This window comes from Dermacentor andersoni, chromosome 3, assembly GCF_023375885.2.
Source record: "Dermacentor andersoni chromosome 3, qqDerAnde1_hic_scaffold, whole genome shotgun sequence".
Lineage (NCBI taxonomy): Eukaryota > Metazoa > Arthropoda > Arachnida > Ixodida > Ixodidae > Dermacentor > Dermacentor andersoni.
Window position 1 is genome coordinate 135,562,094 of NC_092816.1, and position 20,982 is coordinate 135,583,075.

General features: G+C 46.9%; 1 protein-coding gene and 1 long non-coding RNA gene across 3 annotated transcripts in view; one reads left to right on the plus strand and one right to left on the minus strand.

Annotated features, from left to right (window-relative positions):
• Nucleotides 1-20,982, plus strand: part of LOC129383126 (uncharacterized) — a 56,156-nt gene that overhangs the window by 28,710 nt on the left and 6,464 nt on the right. The gene's annotated exons all lie outside the window — the stretch shown is intronic.
• The window catches only part of LOC140216421 (uncharacterized), a 39,204-nt gene that overhangs the window by 14,169 nt on the left and 4,053 nt on the right, over nucleotides 1-20,982 (minus strand). The gene's annotated exons all lie outside the window — the stretch shown is intronic.

Sequence of the window (20,982 nt, forward strand, 5' to 3'; positions counted from 1 at the left end):
CTAATCACCGAAGCTGTCGGAATGGAAGGTTAGGGACTCAATTCTCGACTGGACGATTTTGAAGACAGGTCGAGAAGAGATAACCTGTTGTTCTTAGAAATATTGGACTGCCTGACTGAGACATGAGCGAAGTCAGAGGCCTTCTTCAATATGTTTTGTCTCGTCACCCTAAAATACAAATTTCTGACTCGGAAGTTTCTCGAGCGCGCAGGTTAGGATCCCACACCGATAAAAATACTCGACTAATTATCATCAAGTTTTCGACGTCTAAATTCAGGGATGCAGTCTGGACGCAGAAATATAAGCTCAAGGGGACTGGTGTATCAGCTAGCGAAGATTATTGCAGAGCTACGCGAGACTCCAGGAGGAAACTAACAGAATTTGCAAAGTTAGCTGGGAAGCCGTACTCTCTTCGCATGAATAAACTGATCATGGATAAAAAAAAACGTACGTTTACTGCTCAGAAAATGACAGCGTACGCGAAATTGCTTCAGCACGATCAGTAGATGCGCATTATAGCGTTGGCATTGTAAATGCAGGTGCTGGCACTTCCAGTGCATCATAGCTATGCCCGCCCAAATCCTGCGCAAAAGACGCCTCTATTTTTCTTTCCAATATACGGGGTATTCTTAATAAATGCGTGGAATTCACTTCGGCTATTGATTCCTGCTCTGCTGATATTGTTGGTCTGACGAAGACTGGACTTTCTACGAAAGTTAAATATGAAGAAATTTCGGACTGTGAAAAGTGCTACAAATTTTACCGATGTGATCGTGATTACCAGTTTGGTAGTGGTGTTCTGCTAGCGGTTGCTGATTGTCTTGCTTCCCATGTCATTTCAATTGTATCCTCGCCTGAGCTTGTGTGTGCGCTCGCGCTCATCGATTCTCGCGAAATAATTTTTTGTGTCTGCTATCGGCCACCAACTGTATCGTTGTCCTTCTGTGATGAACTGCACGAAGTTGTTAATGAGCTGTTCGTCAGATACCCAAAATCGCCTCAATTCTTACTTGGCGGCTTCAATTTCCCTGACATCATGTGGGAACGAGACTCAGTTTCCTTAAAACACAAGTCAGATGAAAGCAAAGAATTTTCTAACTTTTCGTCAGGATTTGAACTTAACTCAGCTCGTTCACCTTCCCACTCGCATAACTCCCCCTTCCGCTAATATTCTAGACTTAATACTTACCACTACACCAGACCTAGCTACCGGCTTAACCCATTCCCCGGGAATTATCGATCACTCTATAATTCACTTCACTCTACGGGCAAAAACTTCCAACGAGAAAAAAAACTAAGGTCATCCATGTCTATGGCTAAGCAGACGTAACTGGAATGAATAGGGAATTTCAAGTCCTTGCTGATCGATTTTTTGCCGGTTTTGAGCAGCAATCGGTTGAGGACAACAGGTTGCGTTATAAAAACAAAGTCTTGTCTCTTATCGATCGTTTTGTACCTAAAAAGAAAGTTTCATCAAGTACTCGCTCTCCATTGTTTAATAACATGTTAAAGCGCATGCGCAACAAAAAGAAGCGGATATTTCGACGTGCAAAATTCACAGCTAGAATAGACCACTGGCCTTGCTATCAAAAATTTAACAGAGAATTTTGTACTGCACTTTCAAAAGCCAAGAAGGAATACTTTAATAAACCTCTTCCCTAATTTTGGAGCATTATTAACGGTACTAAAAGGACACAGATTCAGTTTTTCCAATCTAATCTTCCAGTAGTTCAAAGCGAATGCTGCAGTGTTCTGAACAATGTGTTTGCTGCCCAACTTCATAAAAGGACCCCCACAGTATTTCCGCATATACCAAAAACCAACTTCTTACCAATTAATTCTATCGATAAAGGTTACTCAATTTCGTAAAAGCATCCCCACAGTATTTGCGCATATACCAACAACCAACTTCTTACCAATTAATTCTATCGATATAGGTGCAGCTGGTGTCGAAAGGCTGATTGTCAACTTAAGGTGTCTTCGTCGGCCGGTCCATATTGTATCTCATCAAAAATGCTGAAGTGTACACAAGTTTACTCTTCATTGATATTATCAAAGCTTTCTCAACAGTCAATAGAGATGTCTACACTGCCCTCTGATAGGAAGATAAGAAAGGTGGTCCCTGTGCATAAATCTGTGATATAAATTCCCGCAATAATTACCGGCCCATATCATTAACATCCATTCCAGTAAAAATCCTAGAGCATATAATTTATTCGCACCTCACTGAATTCTGTGAGTCCAATTCCTTCTTCAGCATTTATCTGCATGGATTCCGTACAGCAGTATCGTGCGAAACGCAATTTCCATGCTATACTAACGACTTGCTTATTAACGCGGATCATGACTTTGATACTGATTGCATATATTTAGATTTTGCTAAAACATTTGACTCCGTCTCACACGATCTACCTATCTTCAAGCTTAATCAACTTAACACTGACCGCAATGTACTTGCATGGATTAAGGAATTTCTCTCTAACCTTAGTATGTGACGGCTAACGACTTCTCTTCACTTAATTCTGCAGTAACATCAGGTGTCCCGCAAGGGTCCGTTTTGGGCACTCTGCTCTTGATTTTATATTGATACGGAACAGCCGCCACAGTGTGGCTGCACTGAGAAGGAAGGCGACGACGCGTGCCCGCTTGATACTGCGTCGCCATTCTTCGCCTCCGTTAGCTACCCTGTAAATAAATAGTAAATAGCATTGGGCATCAGCTACACGTAACAATAATAATGATCTTCCTACTTGCCTTTTTTCCTCAACTGTCCGACTGTTTGCAGATAACTGCGGGGTTTACCAGACAATTACTAACCATGCCGATTATATCAACCTGGAAGGTTATCTAGATATGGTATTTGAATCGTGCAGTCAATGGCTCATGACACTTAATACAACTAAATGTAAGAGTATGCAAGTTTGTCGCCACAGCACTAATCATTGTCGACGTACTTACTGCCTCATTAATATCTCATTACCATCTGTTGACAGCTATAAATACCTTGGTGTTCACAATTCTGCAAATTTTTCGTGGAATACGCATGTGGAATGCGTAACGAACCACGCCAATCGCATGCTTTGTTATTGGCGTGAGAATGAGATAGTTCAAGTGGCTGAGGAGTTCTATAGAGATTTATACAGTATCAGTGGCACTCACAACCATAATGGAAGAGACAATAGTCTAGAGGAATTTGAAATCCCGCAAGTAATGCCGGAAGAAGTAAAAAAAGCCTTGGGAGCTATGCAAAGAGGGAAGGCAGCTGGGGAGGATAACGTAACAGCAGATTTGTTGAAGGATGGTGGGCAGATTGTTCTAAAAAAATTGGCCACCCTGTATACGTGCCTCATGACTTTGAGCGTACCGGAATCTTGGAAGAACGCTTACATAATCCTAATCCATAAGAAAGGGGACGCTAAAGACATGAAAAATAATAGACCGATCAGCTTACTCTCCGCTGCCTACAAGGTATTTACTAAGGAAACCGCAAATACAATCAGGAACACCTTAGACTTTTGTCAACCAAAGGACCAGGCAGCATTCCATAAAGGCTACTCAACAATAGGCCATATTCACACCATCAATCAGGTGATAGAGAAATGTGCGGAATATAACCAACCCTTATATATAGCTTTCATTGATTACGAGAAAGCGTTTGATTCAGTCGAAACCTCAGCAGTCATGGAGGCCCTATGGAATCAGGGTGTAGAGCCGTATTTAAAGATACTGAAAGATATCTATAGCGGCTCCACAGCCACCGTAGTCCTCATAAAGAAAGCAACAAAATCCCAATAAATAAAGGCGTCAGGCAGGCAGATATGATCTCTCAATGCTATTCCCAGCGTGTTTACTGGAGGTATTCAGAGTCCTGGATAGGAAAGAATAGGGAATAAGAGTTAATGGAGAATAGATTAGTAACTTGCGATTCGCTGATGATATTGCCTTGTTTAGTAACTCATGGGACCAATTGCAATGCATGCTCACTGACCTGGACAGGCAAAGCAGAAGGGTTGGTCTAAAAATTAATCTGCAGAAAACTAAAGTAATGTTTAACAGTCTCGGAAGAGAACAGCAGTTTACGATAGGTAGCCAGGCACTGGAAGTGGTAAGGGAATAAATCTACTTAGGGCAGGCAGTGACCGGGAATACGGATCATGAGACTGAAATAACCCGAAGAATAAGAATGGGCTGGGGAGCGTTTGGCAAGCATTCTGAGATCATGAACAGCAGGTTGCCATTATCCCTCAAGAGAAAAGTGTATAACAGCTGTTTCTTACCAGCACTCACCTACGGGGCAGAAACCTGGAGGCTTATGCAAAGGGTTCTGCTTAAATTGAGAACGACGCAACGAGCTATGGAAAGAAGAATGATGGGTGTAATTTTAAGGGGGGATAAGAAGAGAGCATATTGGGTAAGGGAACAAACGCGAGTTAATGCCATCTTCGTTAATCACGAAAAGAAATGGGCATGGGCAGGGCACCTAATGAGGAGGGAAGATAACCGGTGGTCATTAACGGTTACGGACTGGATTCCAATGGAGTGAAAGTGTAGCAGAGGGAGGCAGGAAGTTAGGTGGACGGATAAGATTAAGAAGTTTGCAGGGACAACATGGCCACAATAAGCACATGACCAGGGTATTTGGAGAAGTATGGGAGACGCCTTTTCCCTGCAGTGGGCGTAACCAGGCTGGTAATGATGCTGATTGAGAGAGAAGTCATAAGGGAAAGGCAGGGAGGTTAACCCGGCTCAGCCCGGTAGGCTACCCGTCACTGGGAAGGAGGATTGAAAGAGGAGAAGGAAGAAAGAAGTTCAAAGTTTTCATTATTGCACACACAATCGTTCATCACTTAGTCACAGGCGGTCATGCAGGCTGGCGCATTTCAAGAAACACACCAGCGCCTTTGTGGCCTTGCGTATAGCAGACGCACGACGCCACGGGCCCAAGATGTTTTCCTTTGTGAGAGGACGGCCGTATAAGTGCTCCAAAGCTGTACGAATGGCACACTTCTCTCGTCTTTGTATGTAGGGCAGTCACACAGATGTTTGGTCGTTTCTTCGACACCATATCTGCTGCACTTGGTACTGTCTGCCGTTCGAATTAGGAATGAGTAGGCGTTTGTGAAAGACACTTCTACTCTCAAGCGGCGCAGTAGCGTTTCCTCCGGTCGGTTTTAACCAGGTAACAGATTCAATCTCATATGGAGGTCCATGGTCTACAGGCGCCTGTTGGTGAACTCCGGTGTGTTCCATTTTCTTACAGTAATAATACGGGCCGCGCTGCATCCATACTCGACAATGGTATCGAGGTGTTCCAGGTGGCTTTGCTGCCGATCGTCACTGCTTCTTGGACATCGCAGAATTATACCTGCGCTGCGCGTGCTCGTGGAACAAGCGGAAACTTCGCCCATCTGGCAGTCAGCTGGACGTCAGGTTTTCTAGAAGATACCGGCAGCGCATGCGTCACATCGGCCAGTCCCGAACGTATAAAAGACGAGCTCCAACACGGATTCTTCAGTGGGCTCGGCGAAAACGCAGGAAGCGGAGCGTTAACCATGCGTCCCGTATTATTGTTCCAGGTTAGTTGTGTTCACTCATACCGCGTCGATGAAAGAGGCGTTGTTGTTGTGCCGTGCCCACGGACTTTGATTGCATTAGCCTACGAGTGTTATCATGTGTGCAAATTGTTACTTTGTGGCGATGTAGAATTGAATCCGGGTCCTTCCATTGCTGATATGCTCCAGACGCTGATACAAGGCCAAAAGGCTATTAGGGATGATCTCGCAGAGCTTAAAAAGCGGTTGGAAGACGCCGAAAAAAGCGTCAATGCATTCTCGACCCGAATGGCCCACCTTGAAACAAATGTCAGTCAAATAGCACATAAAGTAAACAATTGCGAAACCATTAGCAATTCTGTCGAAAAACTTCAACAAACACTCGCATTGCAACAGGCAAAACATGTAGAACTGGAAGATTGGAGTCGGAGATCTAATCTTGCGGTTTTCGGCATAGATGACCGAACAAATGAAACTGAGGCTGATCTGCGACAGAAAGTAATCAAGGAGGTGTTCGAGGACAGGCTTGGTGTAAACTGTTTGTCTATTGCTAGGATACATCGCCTGGGAAAACATCCTGGAAAGCGACCTGTAATCCTGTTTTTTCAAAATTACATTGAAAAACAAGAAGTGCTACGCAACTGCAAAAAGCTTAAGGGAACGCAGATTTCCGTGCAAAATGACTTCTCTGTCGAAACATTAAGAAAACGAAAGCTGTTGTGGGGAAGTGCTAAAGCTGATAAAGAACAAGGAAAGAAGGTCGCACTAGTGAACGATAAACTTCGCATCGATTCCCAATTCTACGCATGGGATGACGTTTCGAACACACGTGTTGTTGTCCGATCCAGGAGAGATCCTACACCAAGAGCGTAGCTTTCACAGTCTACTCTTAAGAATCTTCGTGTGCTCTCTTTTAACGCCAGAAGTATTGTGAACGAAGTGGAAAAACTAGAAATATTGCTTTTAACTTACGACCCTCATGTGGTTGCTATCACTGAGACATGGTTGCATGATGGCGTACACGATGATGAAGTTGTTCCGCCCGGCTATCAGATACACAGGCATGATCGAGGCACACGTGGCGGAGGAGCTGCTGTTATTTCTAAACTCGGTATTGATGTATGTCTGAGAAACCATATTAATGATCACGAAAGCCTGTTTCTGAATGTCACTGTTAATGCTGTTACATTTATGCTTGTGTTGCTTATAAAGCCCCTGAAATGTCAGAATCATTTCTCGAACAACTTTACGATCATCTTCTTCTAAACCACCCACGACACGTGATTATTACAGGAGATTTCAACCTTCCAGCTATTAAATGGGATAACTTAGTTTACGGGCAATCTAAATCGAGTGATGTTATTTTAGACACAATGTTAGCTCTGAACCTTGATCAAATTGTCTGTGAACCTACGCGCAACAGTGCTGCCTTGGACTTATTCTTTGTAAGTGATATGTTTTTAAATGGTGTTATTAGTACTCAACCTGGTATGTCAGATCACAGCTTATTGTTTTTTTCTTGGTCTTATCGAAGGTCTGCAGGGCATTCGAGTACTCATTCAGTGTGCATTAATGACTTTGACCGCGCTGATGATACATCTATCACAGATTACTTAGACACTGCACTAAACGAAGCTACACATCATGATGTTAATACCTTGTGGGCACAATTTAAAAAGGCAGTCTTATTCTCAATTGAACAATATGTCCCATTCCGGAAGGTGCGTAAGAACCGTAAAAACCCATGGATCTCTAGGGAGATTATCCATATTAAACGTAGACTCAAGCGACTTAGAAAGCGTAGAGACGTAGCACCCGAGAACTTTAATGAACTAAAAAGTAATTTCGCAACTAAAGTAAATGAAGCGTGGACATATTACTATCAAGTCACTCGCCCTGCATTCATTAGAGATGATCCTGTTAAATTTTGGAGATTTCTGGGTCAAGGCAATGAAACGGTAAATAAAATTAAACTGAACGGGAAATTCGAAACTGACGGCTTTATAATATCGCAGGCTTTTAATATATATTTTCAGAGCGTTTTTTCTCCGTCAAGTGCTTACGTACCCCAACCCGCTATTCTTGATGATATGGACATTCCTATCGTCACAAGGGAAGGTGTCTTAATTATGTTAAGGAACTTGAGCACCAGAAAGAGTATAGGACCAGATCAAATCCCAAATACATTTTTACAACGCTATTCTGTACAGATAAGCGATTTCTCGGCAAAGGTCTTTAATGCATCCTTGCGTAGTTGCGAACTTCCGGACGACTGGAAAATTGCACGCGTAATCCCCACATTTAAAAAAGGTGATAGGTCAATAATTTCTAATTATAGGCCGATTTCTTTAACTTCTGTCTGTTGCAAGTTGCTAGAGCATATTGTGGCTCACAATATCCAGTGCTTTTTAGCAGATAATAACGTCTTATCTCCTTGCCAACACGGCTTTCGGAAGAGAATGACCACGACGACACAACTGGTATCAACTATTCACGACTTTTTAGCAGCTCTAGATTGTTCTGGGCAAATTGATATACTTTTGTTGGATTTTTCTAAAGCATTTGATAAGGTTCCGCACTGTAAATTACTTCGAAAATTAAATAACCTAGGATTGCCGCTATATTTTATCAAATGGGTTGAGGCATATTTAACTAATAGAAAGCAGTTTGTTGAAATCAAATCTGTATATCTAGGATGATCAGCGTTACATCCGGTGTTCCTCAGGGGAGTGTTTTGGGGCCATTATTATTTCTTATATATGTAAATGATTTAGTGCAAGTAATCCCTGACTCAGTGTCTATTAAACTTTTTGCGGCCGATTGTATTGTGTTTAAAGAAGTAACCTGTCATGAAGATCATAAGCTATTACAGCGAACTGTCAGCCACATTGAATGCTGGTGCGCAGAATGGGACATGGAACTAAACGTTAACAAAACAGTGTTATTAAATTTAACGCGGAAAACTAATCCTAGCGTGTTCACTTACACTATCCATGGCTCTCACATTCAAGCAGTCACTCAATATAAGTATTTAGGGATTACTCTTTCTAGTGATATGACATGGGGAGCGCACATCTCTGCAATTTGCGCAACAGCTTTTCGCAACCCATGTTTTTTAACAAGGAAGCTTACAAAGGCAACGGTGAATGTTAAACATCAAGCATACAATGCCCTTGTCAGACCTAAATTGGAGTATGCATCCGTTGTATGGGATCCCCACACAAAAAAGGATATACACTGCTTAGAACGCCTGCAAAGAAAAGCAATCAGACTTATATTTAATAAATATAAAAGGCTGGATTCTCCAACTAAGCTCATGATTGCGCATAACATTCCCACCCTAGGTGCACGCACAAAAATCAGTCGACTAAAAAACTGTGGCATATTATTTTGTCTGAAAAAATAAATATATCGGTACCCCCATATTTAAAGTCCACCACAAGAAGACCAACACGTAACACTCACAAACACTTCCTACAACCAATTTTTGCCAAAACAGAGGCTTTTAAGCAGAGTTTTTTCCCACGCACTGTTTCAGACTGGAACAGTCTACCTGAGTTTGTTTGTCAGGCTGAAAATGTTGACGAAGCCCTTTAACTACACCTGTCTTAAATATCAACGTAGCCAAACTGTTATTTCTGGTGCAAGTACTGTTGTATATTATTGATGTGCTGTCCTTTTTACGTGTGTGTATGATAAATACAGTCCCAGTGAAACCGATGTATTATATTGTCGTTCAAATGTTGTTGGAAATTATTCCTGTGCTGTTCTTTTCCCATGTCATTGTAATTCCACTCCTGCTTGGGCCACATTGGCCTGCAGTATTGTGAAATAAATAAATAAATAAATATCATGTGCCTCGCGAGCAGCTTTGTCGGCACTTTCATCGGGAGTAATGCTGCAGTGCCCGTGTAGCCACTGAAATACAACGTCGTGGTCTCCGTCCATCTCTTGATGGTAACGTAATCGTATCTTCCCTACAAATTGTTTATGTAGGCTGCGGCGCAGAGCTGATAAGAGTGATTGCAGGGCTTGCTTTGAATCACAGAATATAACACAGTGATATAGTGATGGTTGCTGCACATATATTGCGGCGCTATGGAGGGCGGAAAGCTCGGATCCTGTCGATGTTGTGACGTGGCTGATCTTGAACGTCTTGTGGACAGACATCGACGCAGTTACTACCGCACCAGTAGAGCTGGTTAGAGTAGAAGAGCAATCTGCATGAATGTAAAGTCGATTGGAGTATTAGATTTAGGGCACAAACTGGCAAGTGAGACATCTTTCCAACTACTACAATGGAAAGCCGCACTTGTGGCTGCCGGAGACGCCGCAAAGGACACGGTGATCTTGCTGCAGGTGTGAAATCAAACGGATGACAGGATCGGTACGAGGCGACAACGCCCGAAAAAGGTTACATCTGGTCTACTTTCCGTGAGAGAAGGAAGGCGTTCAGACCGGAGTCGTGATATATGGTGAACATGATTTCTAGGGGTGTCTGGGATGATATATGTATTAATGGGACGTTCCCTGGGCGATGGCAATTTTCCGGATGTTGGAGCGCATTGCGGTAGACCCAGATATGTTCTAAGCGCTTGAGCTTGCATGCTCTAAAGCACTCTGAGATTTGTCCTCAGGGTGCTTGACAGCACCGGAAGGCTGTAACGCAAGAAACTCATGAAGAGCGCTTTGTACAGTTAAGCATAGAGCACACCGACGGTCCCCATCTTTTCCATCAATGGCTTTAAAAGGTGACTGAGAGGAGTCTCTTCCTTAGGTAGGATACATGGGGGCTGCATGAGAAGTCGCGGTCTACAATCATCGCTAAAACTCGATGGGTTCTTTTGTACAACATAGGCTGGCCATTAATAGACACCGGGTATCCAGTCATCTATTTTCGCGTCAAGGCGACTAGTGCGCACTTTTCTGCTGAAATTTCTAGGCCTTGTCTCTAAAGATAGATAGGCATCATCGTTGCATCATTTTGCAACCATGCGCGAAGCTGCGGCCGAGTTACTCCTGACGCCCAGATGTAGATGTCATCTGCGTAAATTCACACAATGACTACCTGTGGCCGGAATTCCGCCATCCAATCAAAGCCAGGTTGAACAAAGCCGGAATGAAAACGCCACCGTGTGAAACTCCAAGGCTGTTGTAGTGGTCGGAAGTTTGACCATCCTCGCTGACTACAGAGAATGTCCTTTTGGTTGGGTAGCTCCAAATCCCCAAAAAGTGCAGCCTCCGATTGTAGCAGCCACGAATGCGTTAATAATGGCTTTGTGAAAAACATTATCCTAAGCGCCCCTCACATCTAAATATAGCGCTACACAGAGGCGTTTGGCTGATTTCTGTTGTTGAATTGGAGACAAGCTAAATGACGTTGTCGACCGACAAAGAGCCACGTAGTAAACCTCACATCGCGTCTGTATGAACATTTTAATGTTCAAGAAACTCCTCGAGGTGCGTGAGAATGATCCTTTCCATCAACTTGCCAACACAGCTGGCAAGAGCAACAGGTCGATATGACGTAAGTTAAAGGGGAGACTTTCCATGCTTTAAAATTGGGACAAGGCGGCTACGCTTCCACTCAGAAGGAACGACTTCATCACTCCATGAGACGTTGAGAGGACGCAGCCGGGCCTTCGTGCTTCCTGGACAAGGTGGCGGATAGCAGCGTACGTGATGTAGGGTCCGGGCGAAGAGGAACGCGTACAAGTGGCTATAGCAGCCTGCAGTTATTCCATGGAGAAGAGTTCGTCCATTGCCGAAACTTGCGTGAAGGAAACTTCGTACAATCCAAGATCATTTAGTAGCTCTCTGTCACCTGCAATAGCCTCACAAAAGTCTTACACAACATCCACTTTTCGACAGCTTTGGTGGAGATCCAGCGCCTCAGAGGGGTGGCGTTACGAAGGCCTTGGATAGTTCGCCATACGTGAGAGAGAGAGAGAGAGAGAGAGAGCTGTGCGTTGGCCCAGCCAGTTACATAGTGAAAGCCATCGTTCGTTGTATAATTTGTCCAGGCGACGGCGAATTTTCTTGTGCGAGCGCCTGTCCTCCCTAAGGTCTAGAATCGACTTTGCGCGTCTATATCTCCTCTCGGCGCGCCGACATACTGCACGAAGCCTTTCTAATTCAATGTCAAGTCAGTATGACTAGCTGACCACGAGAAGCAGTGCCTTGCAGCATACATCGCGTTCGCAACCACAAACTCAATGCTACGTGCAAGGCCGCCCTTGCATTCGGCGTTTATAAAGGCTTGAAATGCAGGTCAATTGTTCCAGGCACCCTAGGGGAAGACCTACTGCTTAGACCCCTAATGGGAATGTAAGTAGGAATATGTTCACTTCCCTTTGTTTCTATGTCAGCAGACCAGTATACGCTCGATGTAAGGCATCGTGAAACCAAACTAAGTTCTAGACAGCCGCTGCACGACGACCGTCTCAAGAATGTTGGACTGTCGTTATTAAAAATGCAGAGGTCATGGCTCGAAGAAAAAGATACAAGAGCCCTGCCTCTTAAATCCCTTCTTGTACTTCTCCAAATGGACTGGTGAGCATTAAAATCTCCTCCGATTATCCAAGCACTGGAGATCACCATCAAAATATTTTCAAGCCTTTTGCAGTGTAAACGACTAGATAGGGATATGTAGCTTGCAATGAGTGTGAAGGAGAGTCTCTTCTTTATACTACGGCACACATGCTAGTTGTCGTCATTGGGAGGCACGGCCTGGGCCACGTTTGTGAGCTCCTTACGAACATAAACGAGGACCTTGCTACTTTTGTCACACGGGGCGCAAACAAGATTCGTATCCTGAGAGTTTCAGGATAGTTGTCACGTTTGCTTCACAGATGATTAGCACGAGAAACCTATTTGCACATACAAATTGACGAAAATTGGAAATACGGGATTTCAGGCCTCTGAACTGAGGCCTCAAGAATTGAGGTATTCTTGATTTCTTCCTGAAATGGTCGCTTCCGCAGAAGTGTGTGAGCGATGTTTCTAATGCAAGCTTTCAAGCACATAAACGAGATCATTCAGTATTTGTAAAGCGCATCGGGCAGTCGACGTTTGCGCATTTCCAAAAAGTGTGCGAATCGTAGCCATTACCGACTTCAGCAGTATAACTAATTGCACATCCCGCTGAGGCAACTTGTCGGAAGCAGGGCGTGCGTTCGATGGAGGCAATGTATGCTGCTCGAGCTCAACAGTTGGGCGTGCATTTGGCATTGCAGGCCAGGCAACGTCATTCGCACGTTTGTGGGTTTCTTTGTCATTCACGATGTTTCGTCTGGTCTCGCGAAATGACTGCTGTTCCACAATTCGAAATTACGACGCCACTGGATTAGATTGGCCCTGTGGGGCACCTTTTGGGTTCTTTGGCGAACGTCGGCGGTGGTGGCAGAAGCGTCGTTTTTTCGCAGAATTGGTTCGTTTCCGATGCGTAGAGCGTTTCCTTACCATCTCCTTCAATATACTCCACTCCTTGTTGATTCGGGGGTAATTTCTCGACGTGGCTTCGTGCCATCCGTTGAAGTTTATGCACTTAAATATAGTTCCTTGGGGGCAGGATTTCGTGGTGGCGAACTACGCGCAGCACGCACATAGTGCCACGTTATTACAAACGCCTCTGACGTGACCCAACTGAAGGCACTTGTGGCCCTGCAGCGGTTTCGGAATGAACGGTTTTACGAGGTGGCGAAAATAGCCCACTTTGACATTGGAAGTACTGCAGGTGGCGGCGGCAGGTGTCCTAATGGCGTTCCTATCATTATAAGATGGCATTGCTCTTCAGCGCATTATCCATACCAATCGGACCATTATGAACCCTGATCAAGCGCACTCGGCCGGTGGCACGGTGATCTACGATGTCGACAAACAGTGCTGACCGCTAATAGCTTCGCGCGATGTGTTTTCACCGCTTACTTAGCGTCGAGGAAAGACACGCGGACCCGTATCTTGAAAACGATCTGCGAAAGGGGCTGAGGGTGGCGTGTGCTGAGTTGCCGTTAGCACTATGTTGTCGCCGCTTCGTTGGCGGTGATGCGAGAGGCAGAACGAATGTGAATTCGCTCGTTGCAGCGAGTGCTCTCTTGAAAGCGATCGCCTTATGGGACAGAGAGATGAACGAACGGTTTTCTCGCTGTGTAAGCATAAAATTCTTACACATTTTATAAAAACCTGAAATTCTCTACTTGAAAGCCGCTAGGGCGGCCCTGGAGAACAGACGCGCTTCACATGGGCTCCCGCTTCTCGTGCCTGTCAACCAGGATCACGGCCAGCGACCAACTTAATTTTGCCAACTGCGTAACCGGCAAGACGAGAGGAATCGGCGGACACTAGCCACCATCAAGTGAGTGTCATATTTACTTATTTCTGCAACGGCTGCACAGCCGCCTAGCTAAGCCCAACGCCGAACGAGCGGCTACAACCCCGTGACGCGTGCTCGCGCCGCTCGAGCGTATCTGCGAGCATAGCACGGGCGCCTGCCCACGCAGCGACGAGCTCTCGAGATGAGCGAAGCAGCAATAGAAGCAGTCAACATACCAAGAGAACAACTGGAAGATACAAACACAATGCAGATCGACCCGGCTGAAGTAAGCAACACAGAAACTGCCTGGAATTATGACGCAAGCAGCGGAAGAACTGTTGAACGCGAGAGCATCTGGATTACGAGGGGCAGAAAAGGCAAGAAGGACGCAGAGCATCAAACGACACAAGAAAGCAACCCAACCAAGCAACAAACGAATGGAAAGCCACCACCACCGCAACAGCGAAAGCCCCGAATGCCGCCTCTACCAGTCGACGACTACAAGGTTGTATGCCGCCCACAACCAGGCCTCGAGCTTCCAAAGTGGAACAATGTCACCATTATGCACGCCATCGGAAGAGCGAGCGGTTTCTCGCAGCAAGACTTCGGCGCAAAAGTGTGTGTTCAAGTGCAGAGAATTGAGAACCTGATTATTGCAAGTACGGCCGACTGGGAAGACGCGAAGAAACTAGAAATTATCAGCAGAATACAACTTGGCGGCACTTTCTTCACTGTAAAAGGCAACACGAGAACCCCGGACGATGTATCCAGAGGCGTAATAAGCGGGCTCTTGCCCGGCACGAGTGAAGAAGAACTCAAGGCAAGTTATCGCGCACCAGCGAGGTACACCGTCCTCCACGCTCGTATGCTCGGGCAATCGTCCGCGGCCGTGACCTTTTTCCAAGGACCGCACGTACCTTATTACGTCCGCTTCCAGAGTCTCGACTTTCGATGCCGACCCTACCGCAAGTCAGTGCAATACTGCAGAACTTGCGGCAACACGGGACACCGCCACGATGTCTGCCCAAGACCATAGCCAGCCTTCTGCTCTAAATGTGGCAAAACCGATCAACTACCCGACCACGAGTGCAAACCCGCATGCAAGTTATGTGGAGAAGGGCACGAAACCGCAAGCAAAGATTGCAAGAAAAGACTGAAACCCAACCCGCCGCCATTCAACATACGACAGCAATGCATCGACAGGCTCAAAGTGAGAGACAGTCGCTAGCGTTCAGGCGGCGAACAATTCCCACAATTAGGGGGCTCAACCACATGCTTGAGGGGCAGTGATGGCAGCACCCCCAAACGAAGTAGGTCTAGATCTATACTCCGATCGCCTTCCAGATCACGCTCACGCTCGCACTCGCCCAAACGCGTGAGCTACGCGGATGTCGTAAGCGGATCGAGTGGATCGAGAGCCACGAGCAGCTCCAAATTCTTGTCGGCCGAAACTGCGGCCCTTCAGGCTCTCGAAAATAAGGTGCAAATTCAACAAAACACGTTGCACAATCAAAACAGTCAACTACAAAGCCAACAGGCCCTCATCGACAAGCTAATCCAATGTCAACAGATACAGCAAGACAACTTAAACAGGCTTTTACAAAAGTGCGAGGAGCAAAAAGATATCATTGATAAACTGCAACAGAGATGTACGAAAGTCCAAGAGAACATTGCACAGCCGCGACCCTCACTTTCCGACGCAGATGTTCAATCCGTAGTTGACGCAAGATTCCAAATCCTCCAAGAAACTCTCATGAGAAGTACCCACGACACAATTGAGAAAATCATCCAGGCAGCAATAACGAATTTTGCCGCAAGTATAGCCAATAAGGTCACCACGCTGACGCCGAGATGGATGGACTTGCAGCGAAACAAAACAACTTCATAGCCCACATCAAGAAGACTTACGTAACAAAACAGCACCTCAACACGTCACTAAATGACATTCAGCCCGACAGAAAGCGGCCGCGAGCAAACGACCGAGGTGCCTCTCGTTCAGTTTCACCTACCTGCGAGCGCCGGCAGGGAATAGAAACAACCGAAGATGGCGGTCCCTAATCGCAGGACTACAAATGTGCTCTCGACTCTCCGCATATGGCAATGGAACTGTCGTTCCTATCGACCACGGCATGCTACCTTACAAGAAGTTGTCAAGCAAGACCCACCCGACATCATAGCGCTGCAAGAAACAAATACACAAAACGTCCGCCTACAAGGGTACAACGCCCACGTACAAACAAAACGCACGGCAATTCTCACCAAGAAGAATCTCACTGTACAGGAATTGGAACCCGTCTGTACACCGATTGAACACACCTTCATCGAAATCATACCGGAGAGGAAATCGCTCAAGAGCGTATTCGTAGTCAAAGTGTACAGCCCTCCCAGAGACCCCCTTTCAGACTTCGACCACCTTGTCCGAGAAATTAAGAAGCGCACCCATGGTCATCAAGTCGTTATAGTAGGGGACTTCAACGCACCACACACAGCCTGGGGATACCAGACCACCACGAAGAAAGGAGCCCGAGTGCACGACACTGCACAACAGCACAGACTCACCATATGGAATGACCCACTCCAAACAACGAGGATAGGTAATAGTGTCACCAGAGACACAAACCCGGATCTCACTTTGACGCTAAACATGCCCTCGGCAGAATGGAGTCGACTCCCAGAAACCCTGGGCAGCGATCACCAAATCCTCCAACTAACCGTGGCTCACACTCGCAAGCCCGCTAGGCTTGGAACGGCCCGGGTAACGGAGTGGAAGTCATTCAGAGATGTGCTAAATGTCGAGACCACCATCGAGAACATAGATGACTGGCTGAAGAAAGTCCTCGACACAGCAGAACGCCACACGAAAACAATACAGCTGAATGAAGTAGTGCCAGCCGTCGACACGCACCTCCTCCACCTCTGGGAAGCCAGAAGAGCTCTCCTGAAGAGGTGGAAGAGACAGAAGTTAAACAAGAAGTTAAAGAAGCGAATTGCCCTCCTCACCGAGCAAGCACAGGCATACGCGGAGAGATTAGGAAGACAGAACTGGCACGCATTTTGCGACAAACTCCAGGGAACCCTGAGCACAAAGAGGACGTGGCATCTCCTGCGCGCCCTTCTCGACAACGGCCCTACGAAGACGCAGCAGCGACAGAACCTCTGTAGGCTCGTGCACAACCACGCCGGATCGGAAGAGAACCTCCTCCGAGAAATTCAGAAGAAGCTGTGCAGCGACAAAGTTTACGGTGGGAAACCAAACCCCGACCTTGACCAACCCTTCACGCATGCTGAACTCTCTGCAGCACTATCGACGCTCACCAGAAACACCAGCCCGGGCAAAGATCGGATCATGAACAAGCATCTTCCGAACCTTCCGCAGCAGGCTACCGCAGCCCTGCTCCAGTACTTCAATGCATGCTGGGAGAAAGGAAAGCTACCGGCTGCCTGGAAGCATTCGGAGATTAGCATGATCCCCAAACCAAATAAACTGCTCAGCATCGAGAATTTGCGCCCAATTTCCCTTACCTCGTGCGTAGGGAAACTTTTCGAGCACATGATTCACAACCGGCTAACCTCGTACCTCGAAGACAACGGATATTTTCAAAACACTATGTTCGGTTTCAGGCAGAACCTGTCAACGCAAGATGTCTTCCTTCTACTCAAGGAAGAACTCATTGACCACCTGAGTACCAGAAGCAAATCATCGATTTTAGCCATCGACGGAAAGGGAGCTTTTGACAACGTCAGTCACGAAGCTATCCTCTGCAACCTCGAAGACCTGGGCTGCGGTTCTCGGACATACGACTATGTCAGGAATTTCCTCACGGGCCGCACGGCCACAGTTGGAATATACAACCTGCGCAGCGACAGCTTCCGACTACCGAGCAAAGGCACCCCGCAGGGTTCGGTCATGTCTCCGTTGCTCTTCAACGTCGCAATGACCAAACTACCCAGCCTCCTCGACGTGATACCAGATGTAAGACACGCTTTCTATGCAGATGATATCACGTTATGGACAAGGGCTTCAAACACTGGAACACAAGAAACACGCCTACAGGAAGCAGTAGATACCATCCAGAGCTACTTGCACAAATGCGGCCTCCGCTGTGCTCCCGAGAAGTCCGAACACCTCGTGCTCAAGTCAAGAACGACAGGCAGACCACCCGGGTACGATGAACCCGATCCTAACGTCACCCTCAATGGAACGCCCATTCCAAGAGGGGAAACCCTACGAGTTCTAGGGCTACACATACACAAAGACGGGTCCGAGGCGGCCACCCTCCCGCGACTACAGCGAACGCTATCGCAGCTCACGCATCTCGTCAGGAGAGTTGCAAGCCATAGAAGCGGACTTAAAGAACAAGACACGCTATGCGTGATGCAAGCACTCCTCACCAGTCGAATAACATACGGCACGCCCTACCTCACGCTGAAGAATGTTGAGGTAGAAAAAATTAACATTCAAATACGGAAAGCCATCAAAATCGCCCTGGGCCTACCATCTACGGCTTCGACTACAAGACTTCTCAAGATGGGCGTACACAACACCTGGCAAGAACTAGCTGAAGCTCACAAAGCTAGTCAATTAGAACGACTGAAGCTCACGCCCACCGGAAGATCAGTGCTGCAACGGCTGAGCTACGGTGAAACCTTTATAGCCACCACAGACCGAAAAGAAAGAATTCCTTCAAACCTCCGCAAATCCCTGTCCATAGCCCCAATTCCACGCAACATGCACCCCACGTACCGCAAGGAAGGAAGACAAGCCCGAGTGGATGCTCTACGGCGAAGACACAGGCAAGATCCGGACGCCAGATACACCGACGCAGCCAAATACCCGCAAAGAAACGCTTACGCCCTGAGCGTCGTAGATTCTCAGGGCAGAGAGCTAGCGTCTGCCACAGTCCGTGCACAAAACCCCGAGACTGCAGAAGAGACGGCGATCGCCCTAGCAACTACCACGTGCATGGACGCAGCTATCATCTTCTCCGATTCTGAAGCAGCCGTCAGGAACTACGCTAAGGGTCGCGTGTCGACAGAAGCACTGAAGATCTTGAAGCACCGCAGTACGCCGATCCCCTACACCTGCGTGACATGGGTTCCTGGGCACGAGGGGCTGGAGGGGAACGAAGCGGCACATGCCGCGGCCCGAGGCCACACCTGCCGGGCCAACCCTTCCTACTCTCGAGACGCCCGGTCTGCGTCGGCGGAGGCAGAGACCGTACCAATCACGTACTCAGGGATCCTTCAACATCACAGGCTGGAACGCAGGGTGTACCCACCACCTCACCCAAAGCTCAACAAAGAAAAAAGCACTACACTCAGAAGACTGCAAAGTAATACTTACATCCACGGAGTCATCATATAGACTGTACCCAACGCTACAAGGATACCACTGTCCAATGTGCGGCGTACCGGACACCTTAGCGCACCTGATCATCGAATGTCCATGGCATCTAGACAAAGACGCATTGCCTTCACCGAGAGACTGTTACAACGCCAGACAAAGCGAAGACCTCATAGAAACGTGGGAGGCCAAGCTCGTCTCCGAGGACCTGGAACAACAACGACGCCTCGTCGCCAGGGCCAAGGAGGCAGCGAAGGCCAGAGGGCTCCTGGAATGAGGAGACCTCCCACCGAGAGTAGAACCGGGGCTTACTCCGAAATACTGTTTCCAAAATAAAAGTTTATTCCTCCTCCTCCCGCACCAGCACCACGACATCATTACGAGGTACGCTGTATTGGGGGGTTCCGGATTATTTTTGACCACCAGCGGGTTGTTACCGCTCAATGAGTGATCAATACACATGTGTTTTTTTGGGTTCGCGCCTTTCGAAATACGGACAGCGCAGCAGAAATTTGATACTGCGCCCTCAGGCTTAGCAGCGCAGATAGGCTAGGCGAATCGAGAAAAGTTAATGCGAAAAAGTAATGCAGGAGAACTTATTACCTATAATTTATATAATTATACAGGCAACACTTAAACAAATGCGGAAATGATGCACGTTTAACATCGACAGGAAGCGAGTGTCACCGCATTTTTTCACACAACCGGACAGTCTGTTGCTATGAGCGATGAGCAGTAACGGCGAATTCACATATTATACTAATACATGGAGTTTTTTCCACGATCTTTATGCGATACTACAGTTTCGCACCTTCTCATATCTGGTAAATGGGCCACAAACAATGGGAAAAAAGGTAACGATTATTGGAGAATACAGTTGCCACACATATGAAGACCGATTTTACTTCTGAACTTAACGCGCACCCCAAGCGTCATATAGCATGCGTTCCTGTATGAGGCAACTAACTGAGAGGCTAGAGCTTCCATAAACGCTGGTAACACCGATTCCTGACAAATATTTCAGTCAAAGGAGATGAGTGCAAGGAGAATGTAACAAAAATATTTTCTTGTTTAGGTGTATCCACCGCCCTCAACGAGGAAATGAGAGAACTGTATACACGGAAGGTATGTCGTAGCAGCGAAAAGAATGTATTTTGAAGCTGGGGGCATGGCGGGCATGAAGGAGCAGGACGCACGTTCATAAAACACAGTTAAATTGAACAGACGACAGCAACAATATGACGAACACAGAACGCACAGAGGCAACGCGCTACCGACGAGGAGGTGAGATGGGGCGAGACTGGCGATCCTTTTAGCACGCGCGGCGCTTGAATCGAGGAGGGGGGGAGGGGCATGAAACGACAGCATGATGAGGATGGCGGTGATGATGATGTTTATTAGCATCCCCTTTGAAACAGGATGGTGACAAAAAGACAGGAGCAAATTCCTCGCTCCTCACCACTCGCTTACCAGAAGGGAAACGGTTGTTGCGCCGACAGGTCCACACAAACACACTTCCGGTCCCTGTAACCTTGCGCTAGCATTACTCGGACATTTCTCCGATGCCACAATGAGATCCCACGGGAGATTTACTCCACATAATGCGGTCCTGTGAGCGCATAATCCCAATCTCAAAAGTATAATTGCAGACAACAGATCCACGGCCCGATTGGACGCCCCTTGCACAGCCCGGATCCGACATGACCAGAAATGGCTCACGGACGGTGTGCTGAGAGCAGTGCATCGGTCAACGAAGGCCCCGGTCTGGAGGGCCG